Genomic DNA, 21,433 nt, shown 5'->3' with positions numbered 1-21,433 from the left:
AGACCTTGGAAACCTATGGAGGTTTCTTGGGTTTGGGAGGAGGAAAGTATTATTATCTGGTTTGGCACATTCTTCTTGAGGACACACTATATCTGGTTGGACTTGGGCACGAAGGGCTGGGGAACCTGTGGAGGTTTCCTGGGCTAGGAATTATTTCCTAGTTGGCTGGGAGGTAAATCCGGTTGGGTCCGTCAAGAGGAACATTCAGCAGGAGCAGCAGGACAAATGTATCGCCATCAACCTCTGGTACAGGTATTCCTCCATAGACTACTCTTGTAAAGTTTATTAGAATGAAATATTCACCTTAATTTATGTTGATTATAATGTAAATGATAAAATTTTATTTGTTTAAAAGCTGTGTAAGTAAGTAAGTTATCGCCTCTTATCACATTTAATTTCAGAAGAAATTAGCTCTGTTAGCAGACCCTAGGATAGGGCTCTTACACATGGTATCAGAGCTTTGGTTCAAAATTTGGACCTCGAAGCCTACCTACTAGAGATTTTTCAAATCTTGTTGAACCTTTGAAGACCAAAACATTACTAACCTGTAAATTGCACTTTAAAATTTTTCTTGCAATCCAGTACAAGCTTCCATCTAAGCTAAAATAACACTTTAGTTTCTGTTACAACAAAATTTTCAGTTCTCGGGCAAATAAAATCGTGTAGACTGGCTAGAAATGGACTATTGGTAGACAGGCTCCTTCAATAATCCTTATTGCCCAATGCAAAACCAAACTCAATCAAGTAGTGACCTCTTTCTCTTCAACTTCGCCTCCCGTCTTTCATTCTCGAAGTTCTCCGGTACAGGTCAAAAGGGCAGGAACTCACAGCGCAACAATTGTGGGTTTAGCGTTTAATAGATGGGTTTCTACCGTGCTAGTTTCTTCAAGAAAGCCCCGCAAAAAGACTGGAGAAATCGTGTCGACTTTAGTTGAAGCTGGTGGTGTCAAGATTAGCAAAGATGATGTAGTAAGGGAGAATGATCGAACAAACAATGTGTCGGATTCATTTTTTTTGAAAATAGGTGTGCAGCTTCACAGAAGGGACAATCACCCACTTGGGATCTTGAAGCAGGAGATCTACAACTACTTTGATAACAATTTTCCAGGCTTATTCAACAAGTTTGATAATCTTTGTCCCATTATATCTGTTAAAATGGTAAATGAAACTAAACAAGCTAGATTATTTGAACATCTTAAGGAAACGTTGAGGTCTATTAGTATGGTTTTTTTTTTGCAAAGATACATTATTATATATTTTCTCAGGCAGTGATAAACCAAAAAAAAAAATTGGTTTATGTTTACTCAGGATTTTATATGGTGTGATTATATGTAATTGTTTTTCTTTGCTTTTGATTATCCTTATAAAATGCTAGGATTCTTTCTTCCTAGGTTAGTAAGATGGTTATATTGTTTAAGATAAGAAAATAGAACTAAACAAGCTCTCCCATAATTGAGACTTCCGTTTTCTGACCACTTGGAAATTAGATGCTCATAAGAGAATTAGCTTGATGCGCTCTGCAATTTATTTTTCAACATTCCAAACTGTCATTGGAAGAATAGTATTACAAGGTATATGCCTTAGAAAGATAACATGAAAGAAAAGTAAGTTATTTGAATGTCCATAGACGAGGAAGAGCAATTGATGGGACCAGAAAATACATTAGGTACATAATAAACTAAATCTATAGATAGCACAGATGTAATAGACAACATCATTGTGTCTTGTCTATGTTTGACGAGACCACTTATTGGATTGTCATTGTCTCCATTCTTAGCTTTTCAATACTATGGAAGACTTTTACTTATTTCCCAAATTTAGCTGATTTTGTTGATGCTCTACGATCTAACTTGATTGAAGGGTTTTTGCCAGTGCTGGAGTTCATATGTAAAAATGCATATTTTAGTTCGAGAAATAGCTTGTCATTTTGTATCTGTTAAAGGGGAAGCTTGTTATAACCCAAAAGCTTAGAAATTGCTGTAATTTTTTATTATTATTGATGATATATGGCAAGGGATATGCAAATTTTATTTTGACCTGAAATTCCATATCTTTTGAAATCTGGTTTGCCCTAGTCTTTGGCTCGATCTAGAAAACTTAACCTTTATTTAGTTATTTATTTGTAACATTTGGTCATTTAGGGTATTGAGTTTTCACAATACTGTGACATAATGCCTAGATACCTTCTTTGGCCCTATCCATGGCCTATGCAGGATGCCCATGGTAGGTTTGTTGCCATCTGGCATCAACCAATCAAAGAACCTTCTCCACAGGTTCTCCTCATAACACAAATTTCCTGTATTGAATTCCAAGCAGATTTTCTGTAAATAAATGAAGCAATAGTGTGCCCTTCCACTTTATTGCTGAATAAATTAACACACTATTGAGTGGGAACAATCTTTAAACTCTCACTAACAACTGAGAATGGATTGAAGAGTAATGAAGTTGGTAGCAAAATGAAGGATGGCAAGATGTATTCTCTTTCTCTCCCTTTTGTGAATATCCTCATGGGGCTAGGTACCTATTGAGTTCTTCTTGCAAGAGTTTAGTGGCCCACCATATCTATGAGACCGCAGGGACCTGATACCTTCTACAGGAGGACCAGGCCAACAATGGCTTATGGTGCCAGTGTGGGTGCAACTTCTTTGATCATCATACTGTTTTTTTTCAGTGGGATCTATGCAATCTTATTTACATCTGCTTGGTGGTATTTCCTCCCCATGTTCAGTAAACCTCCAGAAATGATGAATACAAATAACAGTAATAACAAGATGGTGGATCATCAATCCATGAGAACAGGAAGAAGGTGATTATGGTTGGATTGTTGGGGAAGAGGAGGAAAAATTAATATGGTTGTTATGAGATGTGATGGTATTTTAACATTCAGATTAGGAACCAAGGACATCAATAAATGGTGGGTTTTCAGACCTGTCGAAGCCATAGTTATTTTGGATCTCGTCGTGTTAGCAAACCCAAGTTTGTATAGCTACTGTAGATGGATCTACGTTGTCAACACAGTTGTATAGTTGTTATTTATTTATTTATTTATTTTACTGCAGAAGCCATCAACCAATCATGGGAATAGGTGGATTTCCAATCAGCCAACCATGGAAATAGGTGGATTTTCAATCAGCCTACCTCTAGTAAAATCTAAATTCAATATGAATACATTCCTGTAAGTTTTATTAGAATGAATATTCACCCAAATATCTTTAGGATGAAATCATATGATGGTGAAATTTGTTAGATCATTTATAAAATATATGAAGTCCAGAAAAAAAAATACATTCACAAAAGTATCGCCAAATATCTGTAGTTAATATTTTTAGTTTGAAAATTATAAAGAGTCACCCAGAAGAAAATCATGGATCCTTAAAAGTTTTCCCTTTGAGGTACCACTGATAGCTGGGGAAGAAAACTGAATAGTGATTAAAATACAATGAAAATTTTCACTCAAGATTGAAAGACACGACTTGAAAAAGGAAAGGAGGAACACACTCAAGGTGGCTAGAAATATTAAAGTCAGTTTTGGATTTTGTCAACTGTTGTATGTAGAATGAACACCAGCACCAAAAGTACCTGCACAGGAATCTAATTTTTTTATTCCTACCAAATAATAGATGTTTGAGAAGTTTCTCAGGTTGATTTGCAGCCTGAAAAGAATCTTGGCCATCACAAGTTCATGCACCTTTAAAGAACTCCCGATGATGCATCCATTCTATTTTCCTTCACTCCTTGCACTTTTGCAGTATTTTGATCTGGAAAGAACAATAGAAAAGAATATGGTAAAGGCTTCCTTACAGGTTGTAAACTTCAAGAGTTGTAGCCAAGGAAGAAGTTTTGTTGGGTTAGCTCTTGATCCAAGTGTTGAATCCAAGCATAAGAAGGTAACTATTTTCATATACAGGAAACTACTACTGCACATCAGTTAAAAGAATGAAGGACTGAAGGTTGAAACCTGCCCACCAGTTAACATAGCGGTATGGCTGTGAAATAGGTAATAAGCTCCTGTTATTGTTTTCATAATTCAGTGATAGAGGATAGAAACTTTCTCTGTTATCAAACTTCACATGATGATAACCGACAGATATATGCAAAAATTCCTCTGATAATTTATTCAAGTCAAAGTCAGCACTGCGAAGTAAACTCAGTGAACTGATTTAACCAGCTGTGCTTCATTTCTCCTAATATTCCTTACATAATGCTACCAAAAAAAAAAAGTTTTAAGTGGAAATTATCTATAAAAAAAAAAATTCACTTGTTTTTGGACAGCATAAAGGACTGTGATCTTTTGGGTTTGATGCAGAGTTATTGCCCACTCTGTGTGTATTGAATTGACCTAGCTGGCCTGCTAGGTCACAACCATATGGTCACAAGGCATTTCACAATTCAGTTATTTTCAACTCCAATGCTGCAAAGAGATCTCTTACACCTTAGGTTCTTAGAAGGACTTCTCCCCAAATTAAACAGAGAAAAAAAAAGGGGGCAACTAGCATTCGTAACATTTGTTCTTTTTCAATGACTTACAGAGATGCATTTCATGCTACTTAGATATAGAAATCCATTAATGTACAGACATTTGATGTTATAGGATGTGATTATCCACACTTGCAATACGTCACACTTAAAATAATGGTTAGAATTAGTGTATGTTTGGGTTGGTATTCCAGTTTCCATGGCACATTCTATTTGTCATGTTTGTAGTAGCTTGCAATGAATTCAGGATTGTGACACTTGAATCATGGATTGCCTGCATAGTGGGTAATTATGACATCGTTATGAGAACCCATATGGCCAGTGCCAATACCTCCCCATATTCGTGAGTCAGAACTATGCACTTTTGCCTCTCCCAACATAGTAGTATGGCTTAACACAATGTTGCACCTCATCTATACAACCTCAGCACAAGATGACTCCTTTAGTGCTAAGCATAGTAACAATATGTAATAAGTAGAAAAATTCATTGTTTTAGGTACTCTCATCATTTCCACCTTGTGGGGATTGTGGGCTTCAAGGTGGGGTTTATTAATTTAGTCCCCAGCAATAATTGTAATCTCTAGAAAAGATGTAGATTCTCTTTAAGGTTGGGCTAGCAAAGACATGTTGGTGCTACTTGTATATGTCGTGAGGGGTTGTTTGTATATTCCTTGCTTAAACCATTGGTTTGTACTCTTATCACTTGAGATATCTTAGTTACATGATATAAAATGCATGTTTTTGAATAGTAAAATCTCACCAAGCAAACTCCTCTTGCAAGGAAAAGGAGGCAGTTGGTTAAGGCTTGTCTAGAATGTATCAACTTCATAAAAACATGACAAACTTTGTTAAACTTGCTTGAAACTCACAAAATTGGCTAGACTCAATTAAAACTCAGTTGTATTCAATCAAAACTTGGCTATACTTGTTCAAAACTTGACAATTTTTGGGCAAAAATTGGATTTCATATATTTTTAATTTTGGTGGGGTTTTGTGGAGTTTTTACCAAGTTTTCTTGAGTGGTTAATGTTGAATTGTGTGCAACTAAGGGAGAAATTTCCCTAGAAAACACTCTATGAGTCAACCCCTTTCACCCTTGAAGCGAATTATTTCTCAAGTGCAAATTATTTTTATAAGTGCCAAAGTTATTTCAAAATTGTTTTATAAAGGTATTTTGACATGTGCAAAATAAAATCACTTAATTGATCTATTTCGATATGTGCAAAAATGGATCACTCTAGGAGCTTCCAAATTTCTAATTCAAGTTAGGGATTTTGTCTCAAAGATTCCTATATATTGAAGAGAAGCCTTCATTTGCAACACATCGAGTTCTCTCTCTCTTGCTTTGGTGATCTAGCTCTCGCATTGGTGATCAATCCCTCACATCAGTAATTTATCTCTCTTATTGTTAGCATATCTATTGTGTATTTGCAAATATTTAATTATCAGTGGCAAATCTCTTATCATCGTTGGCATATCTCTTATTATCAGTGGCAGATCTTTTATCATCATTGGCAGATCTCTTATTATCAGTGGTAGACCTCTGATTATGAGTGGCAGATCTGTTTTCATCACTAGTGATCTCTTTCGCATTGGTGATAAAGCCCTTGAATCAATATTTTATCTCTCACTGTAGCCTCAAGATCACAACATGGCTTAAGTAGCTTAATATGCTTGACAACTTCTTTCAGGAAACTGGACTTGGTAATGCTTTCTACTTTCAAGTAATCATCCAGAACTGCATTCAACAGCAGCCTAGCAGTGAAATTCTCTACAGATTCTTGTAATAAGCGTGAGACACAATATTTATATAAAAAATTTAATTGTTGAAAAATGACTTTTCGAAAGTTAAAATAAGAGTTACTTCCCGCTGCAGTGTTTGTCGCTCTAACAATTTTAGATTGATTCAAAGCTGTGTCGTCCAACACCAGCTCTAATAACTGAGAAGGTCGCACAACCAAAGCTATGGCCAATGTCAAAGTTCCCAAAGAATCTGGTTGTACTACAGGAGAAATTTTCCTTCCTAATAAACACAGACTCTGAAGAAACTTCTGATCAGTAACTTGTGCATTCTCCTTACCTAATGCAGGCAGCAAAGCATCAACTAGATGTAACTGCTGATAACCTTTCAAAAGATACATAGTGTCTACTAGATCTGTTTTTCCTAAATGGTTATATGTATTTAGGTCAAGCTCAATAATATTTCCATACACAAAACTTCTAATATATTGTATAAAGCGTTGTCTGAATATTGATGATGCCAATGAAAATATCTTCGCAATTTTCACTGTTAGTCTCATAAGCTCCTTTATAGTTTAACAATCCACTAATGAAAAAATAGTTTTCTGTGGATAGAAAATAATTTGAGATATTAAATTTACAAAAGTTTCACTAAAGGGTACTCATTTGTGCACCCTACTCGCCTTTTTAGCTGAATTTGTGTCATTTCTTGAGATACTTGAATATCTTGCTCCTTGATTCCAAATTTAATATAAAGTATCACCTTCAGAAAATTCAGAAGATGGAACATAGTCTTGACTCATAGTGATCCATGATATTCCTTTTGTGATGGCGTTAAAGGGGTTAATAAATCAATATATGTAGGTTCAAAACAAGAATTTTGAAGAAACGTGTCAACAGCAGAAGCAATGTTGAATCTTTCCATTTGTGTCTCGCTAAACATATCATTTAATGATATCAATTGCTCCTTCAGAGGCCACTCAACCCAATGAAGAGAGCATATAAATTTTCCCATCCACACCTCAAGTGATTGAATGTCATGCTTATCACCATTAAGTCCCGGAAATCTCAACCTGACAGAGATTCATAACCTGATTGATGTTATGATTGAGTTGATAAATGCTAAATATTTTTATCAATAGTTGTTTGATGTTGGTTGTAGAGACAGGGAAATAACTGAATCAAACTCTTTTAAGGAATATTTTATGTTAATTCTTATTTCTCTCTTGCATTGTATTCTTTTCTTGTCAATGTTTGAAAGGATTGCTCATGTGGACAAGACACCATTGTTGGCCATGAAAAGATAAAACACTAAACCAAGAATGCCAAAGACCGCTTCATTATGCTACTATTTGCGAGGGGGAGGACAATGGTCCTTCTTTAAAGGAAAACAATGCTTATGCCTCATAGTTATGCCCTCACAGTGATATGAAAGAAGAGAAAACATATTGGTGCATGCAAAGCAAGCTTTCCTCAGCTTGCAAATGATTAAAACTCTTTCAAATACCCATCCAATTGTGCCATATTGTTGGGAAATCACAGTTGGAAACAAATGATGATTTGAGGAACCTTCCAAGGATTTGGGATTTTAAAATGGAAGCTTATTTAGTCAATAAAAGAACAGTGAAAATATTAGAATACACTCTTACCCTTATTCTAGTGTTGAATAAAAATGTCGTGAAAAATAATGTGTCTCTAGTTCTGGATAAAAGGACCCTCAATTTTCTTCGCAACTTTTGGCCACTCGTGAAAGGAGTAGGTGTCTTTAGAGATGCGGTGCCATTTGGAAGGGAAGTACTAATAGTAGTAGGGCAAAGGCAATTATTCCATTCATTTAATTATTTCTCATTTGTCTGGTCATATTGTGAGTTGCATTATATATCATGAAATTGTTTTAGTACTAGTAAACAATGATTAAATATATAATAAATTTGAACCTTTTGGCATTTAGAGGACATTTCTCTCAATTTACAAAAAAATAAAGTATGAAAATCATGTTGGAAATAGTTTCTGAAGTTTTGAGTCGTTTATTTCCAAGATTAACTAAATGGGTTTGGAAGATGAAAAACCATCAAATTGGAAGAGTGGGACTTTTATATTCACTAAGGTTTTAAAGAAATTATATGCATAAAACTTATACTAACACCTTCTAGTGGAATTGATAGTGCACTAATCCATTGCTTGCCATTATTTTGGTTTCGTACCACCTTATAGGATATCCGAGTTCAAATGTTATTTTCCATGATAGATAGTTGAATCTATTTCAACTCTAATTGTTATTGAAGGGTTCCACAAGGATGTCACATGAGCATTTATGATGCCCCCTTTTAACGTAGATAGCCACCTATGTTAAGGTTCTATTTTGCAGTTCCATGTTGTTATTTATGAACGTTATACACATTTGGTTGGACACATGAAAATCAATTGATGGATTTGGTATTGATGATGGAAATGTTGGATGTATGACCAAATGTGTGACTTACTTGGTTACAATTTATCTAGTGCATGACTTGTCAGAGTTATTGTTGCATCGTATAGGCTTATATAGATATGATTTATCTAATCAATGACTTAGTGAAATTATGATTTATCTGATGTAAGATTTATTTCCAGTATGAACAACAAAAATTGACACGTGGACACTGGGCTTAATAAACATGATGTTTAAGATCATGTATCTATATCTATTTTGTGGTTGTATATATGCATGGATGAGAACTAAACTACAGGTTGGAAAGAACCGTATGATAACCAAGATCTACTATTCCATTGGGGAAGGTTGAGACGACCAATGAGGAAAGGTATGATTTACATTGTTCTATTACATCTGGTATCTACTTGATATGCACTCTTATGACATGAGTAAAATGCAAATGATAGGTGGCAAGATGACCTGACTGGATTATTCGATGACAATTCCAGCCAGATCTGTAGTGTGGTCCGTGCTCTGAAGGAGGGGTGGAGGTCTTTCCTACCATGTATCCTCTGAAACCTGGAATCGTGGGGAGGACAGATGAATGCTCCCCCTAGACGTGTGATGACGATTGCCAGATGCCTGCTCGGGAAAGTTCGGTCGAGGCATTCGACGCTCCCACCATGTCGGTTTTATCAGTGGTCATTATGGCCTTTTCCACTGATAAGGCAACAGAGGACGGATAGGGCGGGAATGGAAGTAGGCCAGGGTGGATAGGAAGATATAGATCAGTTGGAGACTCTTGGTGGGAAGAAATGTCATTGTCGGACTTATCCGATTTTATTGTTATAACTCTCTCTGGTTGCTATGCTTTCAAACTCCTTTCATCTTTTCATTCTAACTTCGGGATGAAGTTTTCTAAAGGAGGGGTGTATGTAATGCACCATTTAAATCTTATCCTACAAATTTTGTTAATGTTTACATTATCTAAAAATATTGAGAAATATTGGTCTAATATAAAATTCATGATTTCCATTCCCCACTTACCTTCTCAAATTGAATATTAAGTAGGATATGGTATCCTTCCATTATTTCAAAATATATGTATTCATTTCACATTACCATATGTACCCTCACATTTACTAAGGAGAAGACATGGTCCTCTCCATGTAATTACATCTCACGTTCCCCAATGTACCCTCAAATTTACTTGGGAGAAGACATAGTCCTCTCCATCTTATTATTAATATATATATATATATATATATATATATATATATATATATATTCATTTCACATTCCCCAATGTACCCTCACATTTACTAAGGAGAAGACATGGTCCTCTCCATGTAATTACATCTCACATTCCCCAATGTACCCTCACATTTACTTGGGAGAAGACATAGTCCTCTCCATTTAATTATCAATATATATATATATATATATATATATATATATATATATATATATATATATATATATATATTCACCTCACATTCCCAAATGTACTTTTCAGATTTAATTGGGAGAAGACATGATCCTTTCCCATTAAATTCTCAATTTTATATTCATGTCACATTTCCAAATGTACTCCCAGCTTACTTGGGCGAAGAGAAGTCAACTGTAAGGATGGATGAGAAGTTAATAACATTAATGAGAGGTGGTTGAGATGGAGAAGGGAAGGAGGGTATAAAAAGGGAAGGGGAAAGGAAGAAAGGGGGGTTGGGGGTCTTGCTTATGATTGTGGGGGTTGGTTATGATTGTTTGGACTTGTTATGATTTTGGGAGACCTTGGAAACCTATGGAGGTTTCTTGGGTGTGAGAGGAGGAAAGTATTGTTATCTGGTTTTGCACATTCTTCTTGAGGACACACTATATCTGGTTGGACTTGGGCACGGAGGGCTAGGGAACCTGTGGAGGTTTCCTGGGCTAGGAATTATTTCCTAGTTGGCTGGGAGGTAAATCCGGTTGGGTCCATCAAGAGGAACATTCAACAGGAGCAGCAGGACAAATGTATCTCCATCAGCCTCCGGTACAGGTATTCCTCCATAGACTACTCTTGTAAAGTTTATTAGAATGAAATATTCACCTTAATTTATGTTGATTATAATGTAAATGATAAAATTTTGTTTGTTTAAAAGCTGTGTAAGTAAGTAAGTTATCACCTCTTATCACATTTAATTTCAGAAGAAATTAGCTCTATTAGCAGACCCTAGGATAGGGCTCTTACAGTTCACAAATACTCCTAACATCTCCCTAAATCATTCAAATTTAATTCTTCCAAGGGGCTTGGTAAAAATGTTTGTTCCATTATCTCAAGTATTACGGTATTCAATATAAATTTATTTTGACTGTACCTTCTCTCTAACAAAGTGAAACTGCGTATCAATATGCTTTGTGTTTTCGTGAAATAGAAGATTGTTTGCAAGTTTGATTGAGATTTGGTTGTCACATGTAACAAATGTAGCATCTTTTTGTTATTCTCCAGCATCATAGAGAAGTCTTCTCAACCAAACTGCCTCATAGGTTGTTGCACACATTGCTTGATACTTTGTTTCTACTGAAGACAAGGATACAATATTCTGCTTCTTATTACTCCATGCAATGACCCAATGTTGAATGCGTAACATGTTATGGATCTTCTCTCATCTAGATTTCCAGCCCAATCTGAATTTGAAAAACCTATCAATCTAACATCACAAGAATAAATATATTTAATACCAAAGTCTAAGGTTCCTTGAAGATACCTTAAGATGCCTTTCACTACCACCCAATGATTCTCAAGAGGCTTTGACATGAATTGGCTCAATACACTAAATGCAAAAGCTAAGTTAGACCTAGTTATAGTCAAGTAAATCAAACTCCTAACTAGTTGTCTATACAATGTTGCATCCACCTCCTTAGAACCATCATTATTTTGAAGTTTGATATTTTTTTGTAAGGGCACTGAGGTAGCTTTGCACTGATCCATTCTGAATTTTTTTAATAGACTTCTGACATACTTTCATTGAGACGGAAAGGTTTGGCCAAAATCCCTCCAAACTTCCAAACCCAAACAATAGTGTAATTCTCCAAGGTATTTCATTTCAAACACTTGTGACATATGCACTTTGATTTATTTAATCAATTCATCAACATTTCCAGTGATAATTAAATCATCTACATATAAAGAAATCAAAACAATTTTCCCTTTTTCATCAAACACAATATACAGATTTGGGTCGTTTTTACTCCTCTTATAACTATGTTGCAGGAAAAATGAATCATTTTTTTCATACCACAACCTGGGTGCCTATTTTAAACCATATAATGCCTTCTTTAATTTGCAGACTAAATTCTCCTGCCCCTATTTGATAAACCCTTCAGGTTGTTTTAAATAAACCTCTTCTTTCAATTCTCCATTTAAAAATGCAGACTTCACATCTAGTTGGTGTAGACTCCAATGATGTTTTGTAGCTAAAGCTATCATCATTCTAATAGTGTTTATCTTAGCTACTGGAGAAAAGGTTTCCTCATAATCAATTCCTTCTCTTTGTGAGTAACCTTTAGCTACCAACCTAGCTTTGTATTTGTCTACACTACCATCAGATTTAAATTTAGGTTTATATAACCACTTGCAACCTATAGGTTCTTTTCCTTTCGACAATTCAACTAAATCCTAGGTTTTGTTTTTAAGTATTGACTCATATTCCTCTTCCATGGCTGCCCTCCATTCATCATATTCACTTGCTTCTTTATAATTTGAGGGTTCAACAACATTTAACATACTAGTTATAAGAGCATGATCCCTATATCTTGTTGGTAATTGAGTCTACCTACCTGATCTCCTCAGTGGCAGACTTTCCTCAAATATGTCTTGCTGACTCCTTGATGGACTTGGCTTATTCACTGTACCTGCATCACTTGATTCTTCCTTTTGCTACTTATGGTTGTCCCTTGTTTCATCACTTCCATCTTACAAAGGCATGTGCCACTCTTCATGGCCTTTATCACAATTTCCATCATCAACCTGCTCATGGAATACTACATCTCTACTTGAAAACACTTTGTGAGTAGAGGGAATAAACAATTTATATGCTTTAAGCTCTATACACTACTCTACAAAAATGCATTTAATGACCTTTGAATCTAGTTTCTTCCTATCTTCTTTTGGAACATGAGAAAAATATTTCGAGCCAAAAACTCTTAGATGATTAACTGCAATCTTAAAACCTAATAAAGCTTCAAATGGAGTCCTAAAACTATTGGGCATGGAATCCCCCAAAGGCATGTTTTGGGGCTCAAATCCCAAGTTTTGACTGAATCTTGTTGTAAATCTCTATGAATTCCAGGCGCGGGGTGTGAAAGTATGATAGAGTCATAGGGTTGTCGGCCCTAGCTTTGTAATGTAATGTCGACTGGATAGACCTACCCATGGTTCGCAGACCATGGGATTGTATAAATAGAGCAAGGCTCTAAGTGTAAAAGGGGAAGTAGAGTAAGAAAATAATCTGAGTGATCGAGTCATAAGTTGAAGGGTGTTTTTGGGTCATAGAGTAGGAGAAGGCTTTGCAACTGAGTGCGCAGAGGCCTAATAGTCCGCAGCTAAGTGCATGGGCCCCTGCAGCCGTAGAGCAAAGACAAGTCTGTAACCAAGGAAGGAATTAATAAAGAGAAGTTTTGTTATAATTATGTGTATCTATTCTTGGGTTAATGAATGATTGGTATACTTTGCAAATATATTGTTTATTTACTGCGCACACCTGTATGAATGGTTTATATTGTTAAGTATACTTAAAGCACTCAAGTACGCAAAGCTAATTAACTAACGTTGGAACACTAGTAAGGTCTTGGGTAATAATGTAGGGCACGACATTTGGCCCCTAGATAGGGCTACACGAAGGAAGTATATCAGGCTGTGAAGTATGTGAAAGTGCGCAAAGCAACCTGCGCATAGGGTCAAACCACAGACCACTTGAACTCATTAGACATCTCCAGGGTGCGGAAACCTAGTTCTAGCACCCTCCCATACTGCCTCGGGTGAGACCTCAGTCCACGCTCCGTAGACTATTGCCGAAAGAGCCAATAGTACTGAGATTTGCTTGGATAACTTAACTCCGAACTTAGGTCAGGCCCTAACAAGCCAACAAATGGTTCTATTGCCAGGACTGGGATCTGCATAGAGCTATCTGATGTCATATCACTAGAATCTGACAAAGAAACGAATCAAAGAGTGGTTGGACAAAAAAATTCACGAGTTTGCGGCGCAAGAAAATAGGAATCCATAATTATCAAAGGAAGAGTGGTTAGATTTCTACTTATATATGGAAATTCATGAAATTTTCTTTGCATCCTTCCCCTCTTAGTTGTACGAATGGATCGCAAAGCTAGCAGACAGTCAAGGAAGGTGTAGCCTTGACAAACCTATTGTGTGGACTCCAGAGTTGGTGTGCATATTGGAAGCATCGGAAGATAAGATCGCATGTGCTATGTATCACTAGCTCAATCAAATTATAGGTGGATTTATCACCGAGTTCGCGGTAGATACTACAGTCAGCTATGGCGAGGCGGAACGACGCTTCCTCAAAGGACTGTGAGGTAAGTATGTTAAATCTTTGAACACTTGGATTATGATTCTACTGTGTGAAAGGTGGGTTATGCAAATAAATTGATGTTTGGGGCTACGCGGAGTGGGAGGATCTATAGAAACGAAGGTAGCACAGAACTAGAAACTAGCCCCTTGATTTCACCTCCACAAGAAAGCGAGGAAGAGCTCATGAAGGTTTCACCAAGAAGTGCAATCAGTTTGATAAAGCAGTGAATTCCACGCATAGCACTTCCACCTACACCACCGCCAGTTTCACCATATTCACCCCCATCTTCGTCCACACCACCTCCGCCACCACCGCAGTTCAATATGGAAAGCACGATAAAGTTGTTGGTATTCAAAGGAGTAGGGAATGAAGATCCAGACCAGTTTTGGTTTGTGGTAAGGGTTGTATGGGAAGCGCAGGGAGTCAAGGATGACAATATAAAGAAAGCAATGTTAGTCAGCGCTCTGCAGGATCGCACACTGACTTGATGCATTAAGCATTCCAATGACAATCTGAACGTAGGGATTGCGGATATCGAAGCTGCACTAAAAAAGGAATTTAGCAGGCCAAAATCAGAGATACAGTTAGTCATTGGATTTAACCCCATGGGAGCTAGATTAGAGACTGAAGTATAAAATTCGTGAAGCCAATATGTGATCCGAATTTAAACAGGAACGCAACAAATTATAGAGATAACCATAAACATAGAGATGCAGCAGAAATAATACTTCACTTCATTAATGTAAAATACTGAAATATGCTTACAAACAGAAATGGAAATAAACCTACTAAGGCGATGGTAGCTTATCTCTGAGAAGAGATGTGACAGCTACATGCCTCTAAATTGCCTTACAATGAGCCTCAAGGGCCTTTTTATTATTGAACAATAAGAGCAAACCCTAAACAACAAAAACCCTAACCCGAGGAGATGTAACACCAAGAGTTTATGGGCCCCGTTGGGGTGAGTTGGACTGCCAACTTCTCGGGGTCGTGACTTGGCCATATTATCTTTGTTCGACGTGCATAATAACCCATTGGAAATATATATCTGAGGACTAAGACGGAAAAGACAATATAAAATACAAAATCGTTGGTGGTAGATTTCCAAAAAAACATCGTTTGGGGCCTCAAAACGGCTCTGGAAGTTTAGGATCTGAAAACTGCTAAAAATAGTAAACTGTGCTTTGAAGGCAGTCTTCCACACATCGAAGGGTTCGATTGGTAACTTGTGATATCTTGACTTCAAATTGATCTTGATGAAATAATTTTCCCCCTTCAGTTGGTCCGGGATGTCATCGATCTGTGGGATCGAGTACCTATTACTGACAATGATCTTGTTCAACGCCTGACAGTCAATACAGAGTCTCCAAGTCCCATCCTTCTTCTGTACCAACACGATCAGGTTCCCACAGGGTGATGAACTCGGACGGATGTGACCTTTCTGTAGCAACTCCTGAATCTGTCTCTTGATTTCATCATTCTCTAGAATGGAGTGCCGATATCTTGGTCCATTGGGTAGCGGCACACCTGGGGTCAGATCGATGGAGTGGTTGACGTGAAAGTGCAGAGGAACCCCTACGGGGGAGGTGAAGATTTCCTTGTACTCCTCCATGACCTTGTCCATTTGTAGTTGTCATGTGGAGGGTCCCTGTCTGGAGGTCGTGCCACTGTCTTCTTCTTTCCTTAAGGGCGTATCATCAGGAAAACAAATTTCCCAGTTTTGGAAATAAGCTTACTGCATTGTTTTGCAGTAACCAAAAAGATGGCGGTAGGCAGTGCTACCTCCGGTATCTTGTACAACATATTTCCAAAAGTAACAATAACAACAATTGGCCTTGACTCATACACAGCATGTCACTTCCACAAGTATGGTTGTCCTAATAATACATCACAAACTTCAAGGGAATCAATGTCACATAATACCTCATCCATGAAGGGCTTGATGTTGTATGGAAGGCGACACTGTTGGCTCACACAAAGATCTCGTCCTTGGTGAAGCCACCCAATGGTGTACGGTTGTGGATGTGCTATGGTTGGTAAGCCCAGTTGCTTTGCGACCTCTAATGAAATGAGGTTCTTTTAGCTCCCGCTATCGACAATGAGTTGTAGCAGGGAGCCAGTGGAAGAGACGCTCCTCCTCCTCTGGATCTTCGGGTTCCTCCTTCTGGATCTTCATGGTGGCAATAGTGGCATTGGGCTTCGCATCAATAATCTGCTTCCCTTTGTCATTCCCCTTGTCAGGTTCTGACTCAGAGTCAGAACATGCATCTGACTCTGAAACCTTTAGCTCGGCCACCAGTGACTACTTGGCCCGACACTCACTTGTGTTGTGAGTGGAGCTCTTATGGAACTCACACCACTTTCCTGTGTCCTTTTTCGGCTTTGCGGTGCTATTCTTTGCTTGTAACTTTGGAGGGTTGTGTTGGGCCATCCCGCCTTGGGTTTATCCTTTGTTTTGCGGTTTGGGGGAACCTTTCCCTTGCTTCAAATTCACAGATCCAAATTCTCGCTTCTTCTATTTAAAATTTTGCTTGACCTTCACGGCATATCGGTATGTCATGCCGAATGAGGAGATGTTCAGGAATTCTATTTCTTACTGGATGTATTTATGCAGGTAGCTACGGTATTTGGGTATCAAATGCTGCTCTAAATCCTTAATACCCAACTTTGTGTGAAGGGTATGGAAAATATTGGTAAACTCTCGCATGTCTTGGTCCCTTCCCTGCCGCAATGTGGTCGACTTTATGTATTGATCCTCATAACTTCCGACAGGGTAGTACTGCTCCTTGATGGCATCTTGGAATGAATTCCAAGTGGGTGTGGCTGAAAATAGTGAGACTGTACTTTCATCCTTCTACTCGCAGTAGGTTTTCCATGAGTCCTTGATGATGCAGGAGCATTCAACCCAAGAGAAAATCATTGTAATTAATCAAACATTGAGGGTCATAATTTTTAGGAAGTTGGATTCCTAAGTGATGAATTAATGTGATATTAAGCTTTTGAGTGCATAGAATAGGAATTAAATTAGATAATGTGAGGATGTTGTAAATGCTCTCAAATAAATGAGAACATGACTAAATAATAAAGACAAAAGAGTTAAAAGTCAATTAGGACTCTTAAAACAATTCCATGATTTGAGGAACTAGAGAGAGCACTTAGGAATTAATTGAAGTAGAAGTGGACATAGAGGATTTAGGAATCAGTTCAGTAGATTTAGAAAGGGAACCAAAATTAGTTCAACGGAGCTTTTTGGTATAAATTTAAGCCTACGGGCAAAGTAGAAGGGAGGCCACTGATATTGCAGAACAGGCCTGTGAGAGATAGAGAAGTCTCGATTGTAATCAATTGTTCATATTTATATATACAAAGGTTCATTCGGGAACTGTGTAATGCGTGAAATTTATATTGAATGACTGAATTACGTGTAAGTCGTGTATTGTGTAACAGAGGTTGCAAGAAAAGTTCTGAAGAACTACAGAGAGGAGAGAATCGAGACAGAGATTCATAATGGATCTTTGAATCCATTCGAAGGATCAAGTAAAGTCCAAGAGGACAGTGATCAAAGGAGCATGTGGAGTTAAGCTTAGAAGAGAGTGCGCAGTGGAAACAGTGAAGGATGAAGAACCTTTGAAGAACCCCGAAACCATAGAAACCTGAAGAAATGGCGTAAAACTTAAGTGAAGCAGAAGAGTGGAGAAGTGAAGTATGGTTGCACAGTAGCAGTTGGATCTTTAAGATCAATGGCCAGGATTAACATCGCATCGACGAAACCATCGTAAGGATATCAGAACGGGCCTTCAAATCGGAGTGATCGCGATCACTTGATTAAGTGTGGACCACTGGATTGAGATTTAGATCGACAGTCCAGATCTAATCACTAATCACATATCAGAGCAATCAAGGGACAATGTGATGGTGGAATATGGAACGCCAATATGCGATGGCCGAAATACCGATGAAGCGACATGCCGATAGCGATAAAGTCGATCGACAATCGAAGATCGGGCTTATCGGAGTTCGGAGGAGCAGCGCTGTGGAGCGACTAAAGGTGCGGACCCGACGATTTTATAGAAGCGGGTGTATAAGATTTGAGATCTGCTTATGTGTTTCGGAGCGGGATTTCGTGTAATTCCCGTGTATTCCTGTATTGCGTTAAAGTATTGTGCCGAGTCTTTTAAGGCTTAAGCGTTATTCAAACACTTCCAATAGTCACATATCAGAGGGGAAGGGGTGATGAGGCATATATGTAGTGTGCCTGTAGAGGAGCGATACCCGATTGCGATAAAGGTAACCTTGGGATCTGTGTAGAGGCCGTACCAAAGCAGAAAAGGTGTGTTTGTGTATATTTCCTTTGTAAATGAATTATAAAGGATTAAGCATAGGATGGAAGGTTTTATGTGATAAATATATATTAACCAAGGATTAAAGAGGGGAAATGTCATAAATGTGGGGGTTAAGGGATAATGAAGGTTATGAGGAGGTTTAAAGTCCTAGAAGAAGGTTGAAGCGGGGTGATTGAGTTCCGATATAAAGGAACTGATGAATAGAGCCTTAACCATTGATGGTTGAAGATTTGACTCCTTGGTGAGTTAAATACCTGGGACTAATGTACCTATGCATTTTATATGCATACTGTGCGTGTAAGCGGGGGTAACCCCACATCACTTGACGTGGGGGGCTACTTTGAGAAGAGCAGAAATAATCTTTTCCTGATTGGAAAGATCATGGACAGAAAGAAACCCTCTAGCAGATTTAACCATTTATCGAATGCATCTACATCTATCTGACCCTCGAATATAGGGATTTCAAAATTAACTTGTACCTTCAATGGTGTGGTGTTTCTAGAGTAGTTGTTGGAAGCCAATGCTTCGCCCCTGGGTATGTGCTGAAGGATCTGGGAAAAGTTATCCATCATTGCATTCCTTTGTCACTCGAGGGTTTCTTTGAGCAAGATTTTGATAAGATCTGCTTCCCCCTCGTCTTTCTTTTCATCAACCATGGGAGACCGTCAGGATTTGCGAGGCTGGTCTTGCAAAGGTTCATCTAGTTCAAGCCCTAAATCCTTATATCTTGACCTTGTTGGGGACATGGAAAGAGAAATAGAGAAAAAAAGCAGACTGCTCTGATACCATTGATCCAGATTTCAACAGGAACGCAACAAATTATAGAGATAACCATAAACACATAGATTCTAGCTAGGGTGATGGGGCTCAAGGACCTTTTTATTATTGAAAAATAAGAGCAAACCCTAAACAACCAAAACCCTAACCCGAGGAGATGTAACACCAAGAGTTTATGGGCCCCATTGGGGTGAGTTGGATGCCAACTTCCCAGGGTCATGACTTGGTGATATTATCTTCGTTTGACGTGCATGATAACCCATTAGAAAGATATCTCTGAGGACTATGACAGAAAAGACAATTTTAAATAGAAAATAGCTGGTGGTAGATTTCCAAAAGAACATCATTTAGGGTGTCAAAATGGATCCAAAAGTTTAGGATTTGAAAAACTGCTAAAAAAAGTAAACTTTGCTACAATTAAGGAAACTGAAAAACTAAAAGAAGCAATGGTGGGGGTCCAAGTGGAATTGGCAGGTGGCCACCAATATCCACCTAGATCAATATGACCTTGACAAATGGGCAACACCGCGCATGGTTTGTAGCTTCGCTAACGTCGCATCTAAGGAACGCATTGTCACAGCAAAAGCTAACCACTCAGGCTGAGGCCTTGGAGATCGTGATGAGACTGCACGAAACCCCAATACAGGATCCTAACCTAGGAGTTCAAGAAATCCAAGCGCAGTTGAAAAACTTGTGCCTTGAAATGAAAATTTTGAAACAAGACGGGATGCCTCGCCCAAAAGTGTGCGAGGAGGTATGGTGCGTAAAGTGCAAGGGCCAGGGACATGACAAGTACCATTGTCTAGTCTTCGCGAACTACCTAACGAGAGGAGGACCAATGCCATTAGGAATGGAGGCACAAACAAGACCGATCGCGGCACTTGCATTATGGTGCACGATTTGTCAGATAGGAGGGAAGCATGCTACAGATAACTGCCACCTATTACAAAAGTATAGGCATAATTCCCACCAGTTGTTCTGTAATTTCTACAGGTCAGTAGGCCATGATGAGCACACCTCTAGAAGTTATGAACTAATGATGGATCAGACTCCTACCTATAGAGTTTGGACCCAAACACGGGCCCTCAATCAAAACGCAGGGATGGTGTGCACTGGATTTCAGGGGCGCAGACGAGGTCGAGGTGGAATGGGACTAGGGAGAGTTCGCAAACAGCTGATATGTTACAATTGTAGAGGGCCAAGGCATTATGCCCATGATTGTAAAAATCCAACGAGACCATCATGTTGATATTGTACCCAGTTTGATCATGAGATGGGGGACTGTCCCACGCTCATAGGAAGGTTGCACGATGAAGGAGAACTCCAACCTCCCCCGACTCAGAACCTGCAAATGATGAGGTCTGAGCTGTGTGAGGAAGACCCAAATATAAATACCGTGCTCCGAAGTGGTATTACGATGAGGGATGACAAAGGAAAGCAGCCCAAAGAGAGTGCCTGGGTTCGCAGGGCTCCAACAAAAGAACCAAAATTTGATTTAGAGTGCGCTAAGGAGACATTCATGGAAGCTAAGTAGAGCTTCGCAGATGCCTCCACTTCAATAAGTAAAGCCAAACCAGACCCAGAAATGGACCCATCAGTGCTCACTATATTTTTGGAGACATGCATGAAACTACTGCGCGACAGCAAAGTGGTGAAGGGACTATAAGAACTCATCACTAGATGTGTTGGAACCACGCCAGGAGAACCACACATAGTTCGGAAGCTCAGGAAGCACACAACGTGAAGAGGAAGAGAGATGAGATTGACCGCATAGATAGGGGAATATGAAATGGATCAAGTGATTTTGGATCCAGGATCAGACGCGAACGTCCTGCCAAAGCAGACATGGGAGCGCATGGGCGGGCCTGCACTGCAATGATCTCATGTTCAATTACGAATGGTGAACCAACAAAAGATCCTACCTATATTGTAGGGAATAACGGTAAATATCAAAGGTGTGAGCGTGCTTGCAGATTTCGAAGTAATAGAGATTGTTGATGACAGCAATCCCTATCCCGCACTACTGGGAATAGATTGGGCCACTGACATGAATGGAGTGATAAATCTAAAGAAGCGCAAGATGATTTTTGAGAAAAAGTCACTGCACGTAG

This window comes from Pinus tabuliformis, chromosome 2_1, assembly GCF_031772625.1.
Source record: "Pinus tabuliformis cultivar Carrire ecotype Pingquan chromosome 2_1, CPIR1, whole genome shotgun sequence".
NCBI classification, from domain to species: Eukaryota; Viridiplantae; Streptophyta; class Pinopsida; order Pinales; family Pinaceae; genus Pinus; species Pinus tabuliformis.
This window is presented reverse-complemented; position numbering follows the sequence as displayed.